Consider the following 9,442-nt stretch of genomic DNA (forward strand, 5'->3'; position numbering starts at 1 on the left):
TGAGTGAAACTAGAAATGCATGGCCATGCTCGAATAAGATGATATGAGATATCACATATTATTTTTTTCATTATAGTCTACTCTAGATATTAAGAAATAAAGATGGGCGATACAAGTGTGACTATTCCAAGACTTGTGCCTATTATAAATATAAAGGATAAAAGGATAAAATATATAAAAAGGAGTTAGTCACGAAGTTGTTATGTCAAATCATGGCTTCATGTAACATAGTTGACAATGATATATTTCTAGATGTCACTCTTTGTTTGTAATATTAGAATGGTTCTAATAATTACTACTAATGTTACAGGAACATACAAGGTCACTCCCCAGGGTTAAAAAGATCAGTTTATAAATACATTACAAATTTACAATTTTATTGTACATGGATAAAATTTATAATTAATATTAATATATATTTGATATATATATATGTGTTTTAACACCCTAAACCAGTACGACACGCAGTTGACCGATTAGATTGCCACACACTAGAGTGACTAACCATTTTTTCTTACTTTCTTTATAAATGACCATTTAAAAAAGGAAATCCATTCATAAAATATAAATAAAATTTTACATCAGGAGCTACCAAAATAATTATATCAAAATATACAAATTAGCTTTTCAAAATAATGTATGACTTGAATATACAACTAGAGTCTATAAATATACATGCCCTCTAAGAATATTGTAGACGTACTTTACTCTGCACACGGTCTGGAAACTTGGATACTTGAAATGCTCCTTGACTACTCCACCTTATATGCGTAAGGACACAAATTCCAAACACTTAGCTTACTGGCCTAGTGCCACACTAACAACTACATCATACTAAAAGTGTTCAATAAATGCTCAAGCTATCAAGTCTAATGCATTAGTGAGTATACTTGTATACCCACTCTCTACTTTATGGTATACATCATGGTTCTCATGAGGGTTCTGCATCTCAGAGCTCACGCACTTTTCTAGTCTACCGAGGATAAGGCCCGAAACTCTACATCAGACACAACACCTTCGATTAACCCACCCTTTGCGAGTGTCGGACCTTGCATCCTAGTGAGTCAGTTTAAATTTCCTTGTGCACTACCTAAGGATATTCGAATTGATTTTAAATGTCAATACTAGTATCACTTACTAAAGTAATCTGGGTATCCTGATTGTTTCTCTAGTATTCAAACAAGGCTAGTTTTATGCCATCCTAAAAGATTCTTGTTATAGCTTCAATTGATTATTTTGGTTCCCACTTGAAGGTTTATTTGTCCAAATTCAAGAAAGGGTTTCGAAAGAAACATAAGAGGGTTTAAAAACCTCAACATTTATTTTGAGGTTCAAGCAGGGGGTTTCGAAACCTCCCATAGGGGTTTCAAAACCTCTAAGAAAATTTATATTATGGATAAATGGTTTTGAAACCATTTAGAGCGGGTTTCGAAACCTCTTCTGTAACTTGAAATTTTTGCATGTTAATACACTTCAAAACCTTTATAAAACTATCCTAATATGTCCAAATGATTATTATAAGTTTATATATGAAAGAATGGATCATAAAAGGGTTTAAACAAGTTAAATTACATCAAAGGCTAGAATCTACCATTGATGATCATACATACTTCCCAACTTAAGTTTCTAGATTGAATACATTCTAAAGACTCATAATTGGTATGAAAAAATTGTAAATGTGTTACCTGGTGATTCTAGCTATTGGAACTTCTCTCAAAATCAACCAATGGTTAATTTCTCTTTTCCCCTAGCTTAAGAGCATTCCCCCACTTCATTTTCTAAATTAAAGTAATAAGATGAATTATTAACCTATCTAGGGGTTATATTAGAGTTAAGAACACTCTAAATAACTGAAATTCACTAAAAACTAACTTGGATCACTCAAATATCTTAAACCTTCGAAAAACACATTTTATGAAACCACCACCAACACTTGAGATATGGGGCTTAAATTGTAGCTTGGAGGATAGAGGTTAATATTCTTACCTTTGCTAAAACAATCCAAGCTTGAAACTCTTATAGCTTTCACCTTTGCACTATCCTTAGAGAAGAAGATGATGAAGAAGAGAAGAATAGAAGAGGAAGAGTGTTTGGTAAGCTAATGGGAAATGATTTTTCACATGAGATAACTTAAAATAAAAGGGGTTTTCATATTTTAATTCAAGTCATAGGAATATTGCAGTTTTGGTTCCACTTCATTTAACTCCTAGTAAAATCATCTCAAACCTTAAACTCTTGGGCCCAAATTAAGCCCAATTCCAACTTAATTTGGTCCCAACTATTTTAAAAGGTCAATTGGGCTCAACTCAGGGGTATCGGGTTGACCCAAACTATTTACCCGAGATTTGGGACGTTACATGTGTGTAATTTTAATTATATATAAAAGTGTTGAATTTTATTATAGAATATAATTAGGGTAATTATATTCCTTTTATTAAATTCAAAATAAAACCCTAAGGGTTAGGGAAACACATTATAAATAGAACATATTGGTCTAGTAGCCGCTTAATCATCTTGAATGAAATTTCTCAAAACAGTTTTGAGAAAAAGTGATGTAAGGCGTTTCTATCTTATCGATTGATTGTGGATCTAGGAAGGAAGCAAAACAACCTGCATAAGATAACGGTGTAAATGGATGGTTAAAAGTGATAAATGTGATGGTAAAATGGTCGGTTTAGGGATGGTAGTGGAAGACGTTTGGTTGTGGATATGATATGGTTAACAAGATAATGGAATGGTGAAAATGGTAGTATCTTAAGGAAGACTCAAAGAAGAACCAATGTTAAAGAACAAAGACCCATACTTTATATTGCTTCAATAAGGGATGGTAAACAAGAAATGGATAGTATCTTAGAATAACCAAGGAAGAACCAGGGCTATAAAGAGCAAAGACCCAGTCTTACAAATCGTTATAAGGGATGGTAAATAGGACTTTGACCCGCTATCTATAAAGAGATATGAACCACAAGTATCAAGGTGAAAACGAATGACGCCATAAGTAACAAGTTACTTGATAAGTCGATAAAATTCACAAAGGACTCAATAAGAGAAAAATATCAAGTTTAATTCAAATTCAAATGTTATCTTACAATGTAATATGAAAGTCCACTTTATAGGACTTGAAATGCATGGCTGAATTTTACAATATGCATGGCTGAATTTTACAATATGCATGGCCGAAGGTTCTAATGTATTTTTGGCCGAATAGTGCGTGTTGAGGTTTCTAGCTTTGGCACATAATTTAATCATAATTTTTAGCACATTTTCATGCATATATTCGGTCAATGGTAGGGAGAGAAGTGCTTTGGCAGAATTTCCTTCAAGGAATGTGTAGTGTAGACAAAACCAAGTGGAGACAAGCAATCTTCCATGCACATGGGTTGTTCCCATAGTGCAATTATATATATATAATTTGCAGCAGCTAGTGGCGTGACTTTGTCCTCATCTCATGCTTGATTAAGTGGGGATTATTTATCAAAGACAAAAGTTGGTGGATATGGTTCACTTTCAACCGAATTTAAACAACTCTTAGTGCCCACGTTCTGCCATAATTTGCTGAATGGTTTGGTGAGTTGTTCTTGTTCCCTTAATGCTCAACAAGTTTCCCTTCATGCTCCATTAACCATACTGTCGTGTTATAATCTGGATATATCTCCTCAAGTGCTTCAACATGCTGCCAAACAAGTGCCATATTCTAATAACCCTTTTTGACGTGTTCTATGAGCTGAAAATGTCTTGGAAATGCTCCACTAAACCGTCCATCATGGGGCTTATGCTCATTGTTCCTACATGTGCAAGAATAACAAGTATTATAATGATAGTGGGCTGTTATAAACAATATTCTTGCTACCATGTATGTCCTTGTGCTTTGTGAACCTTTGTTTCAATGTTCTTTATTAAACAGCACGTGAAAACCTAAGTACTTAAATGAGCTAAATGAATTATATGTATGCTTATTAAAATATGCAAAGATGAATGCAAATGCACGGCACAAATGATATATGAATGCAGAATAACACGTGAAAATTATGAGTGTTAAGATAAAAGCAATAAGTTACACGAATGCATGAATGCTAATATTATAAATGCTAATGCAAACCAATTTAATTGAAAATAAAAAGATGCACGTGGTGATGATAAGTATGCTATATGATGCCCATGCAAACTTAACGTGAAATAATTAATATGCATGTATGAAAAACATGAATGATATGCAAAACTTATCCTAACATACTTATATTGTGCAACGAATATCATTTAGCATGGTATTCATAATAAATGATAAATGGAAACATGTAATAGTAATATCATAAGAAATGATATGTAACCATAGCATATATTTCAATGTTATGAATAGCATGATCATCTTAGCATAGAATAATAATATGATAGATAACATGTAAGTGTATGCTCATGATGGAATAAAATGCATTAAGGATATAACATGAGATAAGATAAGGGAGAACCTCCTTAGGAAGGGCAATGAAAAACGTCCATGGAATAATCAAGTCATGAAGGAAGTTTGAGCTAGTTTGGAACGTGTCATCCTTCCATTCTTTAGAGCGATTTGTCCTCAAATCGAAGTAGTTTCTCATTGGGGGACTTTCTTGGTGTATGAAGGATTGAATCCTCATGCTCTTCTCCAATAGATGATTCACACGAAATGTTCAACCTCTTGGCTTCAATTATGGTAACTTCATGTCTCCTTGAATCATCATGATGGTTGGTAAAGAATTTTGACTTCTGATCGCCATTGTGTTGGACGATTTTTATGTACCAATCAAACTTAAAATGACAAATGATCTTGCCATCATAGATTGTTAGAATAACACCATTTACATAAATCAATTTGCTATAAAATGAAGCAGAGTTAGTAAATGAAAAACTATAAACAAGATGAATGGAAATAGCAAACCAAGGTGGATGTTTAATTGGAGTTGGTCGCTGAATTCTTTTAATAATTGGCAATGCACTTGGGATATCAATGATTCCATTCCTTGGCACTTCAAGTGACGTCCTTATTTGGAACTTCAATGGTATAACCCTCAAAACATCAAGAGACATGTCTTTTGAATCACAAAGAGTCACGCCTATTGGTTCTTTAAAGGTCACATCCTTTAGTCCTCCATAATTCATGATTCTTGAATTATCCTCCCGAGAAGATACATCTCTTGGATTTTCCTGCAAAACAATAGGAAGAATAGATGAAAGAGAAAGGATAGTTAAAACATGTTCTTCACTTTGTTTCTCTTCTCTACACTCATCAATTCTAACTTTTGTCATATCAATCTAATTTTCCAGTTGTTCAACTTGTTTCTCTTGGAAGACTTATTTTTCAGCTTTCGTCATGACTTTAGTTGTCTTCCATTCTTCTATGTGTGATTTAAGGACCTCTTGGCATTCTTGGACTTGATTTGGAAGCATAGGCGCCAATATGATCTTCTTTCCTTGATGTTGGAAAGAATACTTGTTGGAAAATCCATCATAAGTAGCATTCTTGTCAAATTGCCAAGGACGTCCCAATATCATATGGCTTGCATTCATGGGTACCACGTCACAAAGAACTTCATCATTGTATTTTTCAATTGAGAAAGGGATAATAACTTGCTCGATTACCTTGGCTTCCCTTACGTCATTGAACCACTGAAGTTTGTAAGGTTGAGGATGTTTGGAAGTCTTTAGGCCCAACTTTTCTACCATGTAAGTGCTTGCTATATTTGTACAACTACCTCCATCAATGATTACTATAATAAATTTATCTCCCACGTGACATTTTGTATGGAAGATATTATCTCTTTGTTCATCTTCTTGGCTTTGAATGTTCAAATTCCTTTTGAGTAAAAAGATATTTGATGGAAAAGACATGTTAGCAAAATAAGAAAGAAAAAAATGAAATGTGTAAAGGACCTTACCAAATAATGCTCTCATAAAGCCTCACGCGTTCACTCCAAGGAAACTTGAATGTCACTCAATCCGCTCATGTCTGCACTCGGGAATATAATTTGGCTTTTGCAATTCCCCTTCTGATATTACACACTCGATTAGCCTTTTTCCGCTCAATTCTCTTTATTTCAAGTCCTAAGATGACTTTACTCAAAAACAATATCAAGTAAATTTTACCTGATGTGCGTCGGCTGCAAAAAGGGTTAGTAGCAATGGAAAAACTAATAATATTGAAAAGGGTGGATTAAAAATAGAAAGAAATAATAAGAAGGGTAACTTGCACAAAGTTACTTCACAACCTTTCTATCACCACAATCAATCAAGGCTTACTTGAGTGGCTTGGTGATCAATCTTGTTGTTGAGTATTTTAATCTTCTTTTGCTGATTTTCGAATTTCTTTTGCACTTGTAATTCACTTGTCCTTTTTTTGTATTTTTTTATTGTACATTGCTTCTTCCACCAAATCTCTGATTATCGCTTGATGTAAGGCGTTTCTACCTTATCGATTGATTATGGATCTAGGAAGGAAACAAAACAACCTGCATAAGATAACGGTGTAAATGGATGGTTAAAAGTGATAAACGTGATGGTAAAATGGTCGGTATAGGGATGGTAGCAGAAGACGTTTGGTTGTGGATGAGATATGGTTAACGAGATAATGGAATGGTGAAAATGGTAATATCTTAAGGAAGACTCAAAGAAGAACCAATGTTAAAGAACAAAGACCGAGACTTTATATTGCTTCAATAAGAGGTGGTAAACAAGGAATGGATAGTATCTTAGAATAACCAAGGAAGAACCAGTGCTATAAAGAGCAAAGACCCATCCTTACAAATTGTTATAAGGGATGGTAAATAGGACTTTGACCCGCTATCTATAAAGTGATAGGAACCACAAGTATCAAGGTGAAAATGAATGACGCCACAAGTAACAAGTTACTTGATAAGTCGATAAAAGTCACAAAGGACTCAATAAGAGAAAACTCTCAAGTTTAATTCAAATTCAATGTTATCTTACAATGTAATATGAAAGACTATTTTTATAGGACTTGAAATGTATGGCTGAATTTTGGCTGAATGGTGCGTGTTGAGGTGTCTAGCTTTGGTACATAATTTTGAGCACAATTTCATGCATATATTCGGTCAGTGGTAGGGAGAGAAGTGCTTTGGCCGAATTTCCTTCAAGGGATGTGTAGTGTAGACAAAACCAAGTGGAGACAAGCAATCTTCCATGCACATGGGTTGTTCCCTTAGTGCAATTGTATATATATGATTTGCAGCAGCTAGTGGCGTGACTTTGTCCTCATCTCATGCTTGATTAAGTGGGAATTATTTATCAAAGACAAAAGTTGGAGTATATGGTTCACTTTCAACCGAATTTAAACAACTCTTAGTGCCCACGTTCTGCCATAATTTGCTGAATGGTTTGGTGAGTTGTTCTTTGTTCCCTTAATGCTCAACAAGTTGCCCTTCATGCTCCATTAACCATACTGTTGTGTTATAATCTGGATATATCTCCTCAAGTGCTTCAACATGCTGCCAAACAAGTGCCATATTCTAATAACCCTTATTGACGTGTTCTATGAGCTGGAAATGTCTTGGAAATGCTCCACTAAACCGTCCATCATGGGGCTTATGCTCATTGTTCCTACATGTGCAAGAATAACAAGTATTATAATGATAGTGGGCTGTTATAAACAATATTCCTGCTGCCATATATGTCCTTGTGCTTTGTGAACCTTTGTTTCAATGTTCTTTATTAAACAGCACGTGAAAACCTAAGTACTTAAATGAGCTAAATGAATGATATGTATGCTTATTAAAATATGCAAAGATGATTGCAAATGCACGGCACAAATGATATATGAAAGCAGAATAACACGTGAAAATTATGAGTGTTACGATAAAAGCAATAAGTTACACGAATGCATGAATGCTAATATTATAAATGCTAATGCAAACCAATTTAATTGAAAATAACAAGATGCACGTGGTGATGATAAGTATGCTATATGATGCCCATGCAAACTTAACGTGAATTAATTAATATGCATGAATGAAAAACATGAATGATATGCAAAACTTATCCTAACATGCTGATATTGTGCAACGAATATCATTTAGCATGGTGTTCATAATAAATGATGAATGGAAACATGTAATAGTAATATCCTAAGAAATGATATGTAATCATAGCATATATTTCAATGTTATAAATAGAATGATCATCTAAGCATAAGATAATAATATGATAGCTAACATGTAAGTGCATGCCCATGATGGAATAAAATGCATTAAGGATATAACATGAGATAGGATAAGGGAGAACTCCCTTAGGAATGGCAATAAAAAACGTCCATGGAATAATCAAGTCATGAAGGAAGTTGAGCTAGTTTGGATCGTGTCAAAAAGAAATTGCACTTAAGTACTCTCAACCAGATGAACTGAGTAGAGGTCGAGATTGTTTTATGGAGACTTGTGATTCGAACTACTCGTGACTGCTGTTGTCTTGATTTTTGTGAAATTTTGTATCTCTTCCCCTAGATTTCGTTTTTCATACATGGATCACTGTTGAGACCGTTAGATTATTTTTCTACATGCCATAGGGTGTATCAGTGGTCCCAACAGTGGTATCAAAGCCACTTGTACGATCTAGAATCGAGTTAAATACTTGGTTGATGCGATATGTGTGAGATTCATTGTTGATTTATTGTTTTCGAAGAGTATGTAATACGTATGCGTTCGATTCAATGGCTATCGCGATTAATATATTAATCTGGTTAAACAAGTTATTACAATCGTTGATTAAACGTTATATATTTATTGTTGTATGATTTTGATGTTCTTATGTTAATTGTTAACATGATGAACAGTGGCTATGTGATAACAAATTTCTTCTTGCAGAGGAACAATTTCGGGATTGAAAATCCCAAAAAACACAATTCTATTGATAAAATTTATCAAATCATGAGGTTTTCCCATAGAAAAATGAGTACTATTTTTCAAAAAATCCCACCAACATCCCCTCTGCGCGGCCGACACTCGTTGAGGGCTTCACCCTTGGATCCTGCAAGAGGCTTCACCTCTTGACCCCTTCATTAGCAACAAATGTTGTAGGCCCATATCCGTAATTATTAATAAATTTGTAATGAAATATGTATGATATGTTTAATATGCATGGTGTTTGACATGCTTGATTATAGCCCGTTATTTTACAATAGTTGTAATTTTATAAATACGACATGCATGTCATGCCTTTCTATACTTCTGTTGCATTCCTCTTCTCATCTCACTCACTGGTATGTAAAACGAGTTTCTAAAGTTGTAATATTATGAAGATTTGAAGAAACAAAAAGTTTGGTCAATTAAAGCGAGAAGATTTTCGATAATGAGTCTTTGCTTTAGTTATTAGTTCTTCCATTGGCTTGGGATGGGCCACTTTTAGTTTGTTTTTGGGCTATAACCATTGCATTTTATTTATTTTTTTATATCTATCATGT

General features: G+C 34.0%; 1 long non-coding RNA gene across 1 annotated transcript; it reads right to left on the minus strand.

Annotated features, from left to right (window-relative positions):
• Positions 1-3,043: 3,043 nt before the first annotated feature.
• On the minus strand, positions 3,044-4,938 carry LOC120129478. The gene is made up of 2 exons (XR_005516743.1): positions 4,467-4,938; positions 3,044-3,785 (listed from the first exon to the last, which is right to left on the minus strand). It is a non-coding gene; the product is annotated as an uncharacterized LOC120129478 (long non-coding RNA).
• Between the last annotated feature and the right edge of the window lie 4,504 nt (positions 4,939-9,442).

This window comes from Hibiscus syriacus, unplaced genomic scaffold, assembly GCF_006381635.1.
Source record: "Hibiscus syriacus cultivar Baekdansim isolate YM2019G1 unplaced genomic scaffold, ASM638163v2 tig00110500_pilon, whole genome shotgun sequence".
Lineage (NCBI taxonomy): Eukaryota > Viridiplantae > Streptophyta > Magnoliopsida > Malvales > Malvaceae > Hibiscus > Hibiscus syriacus.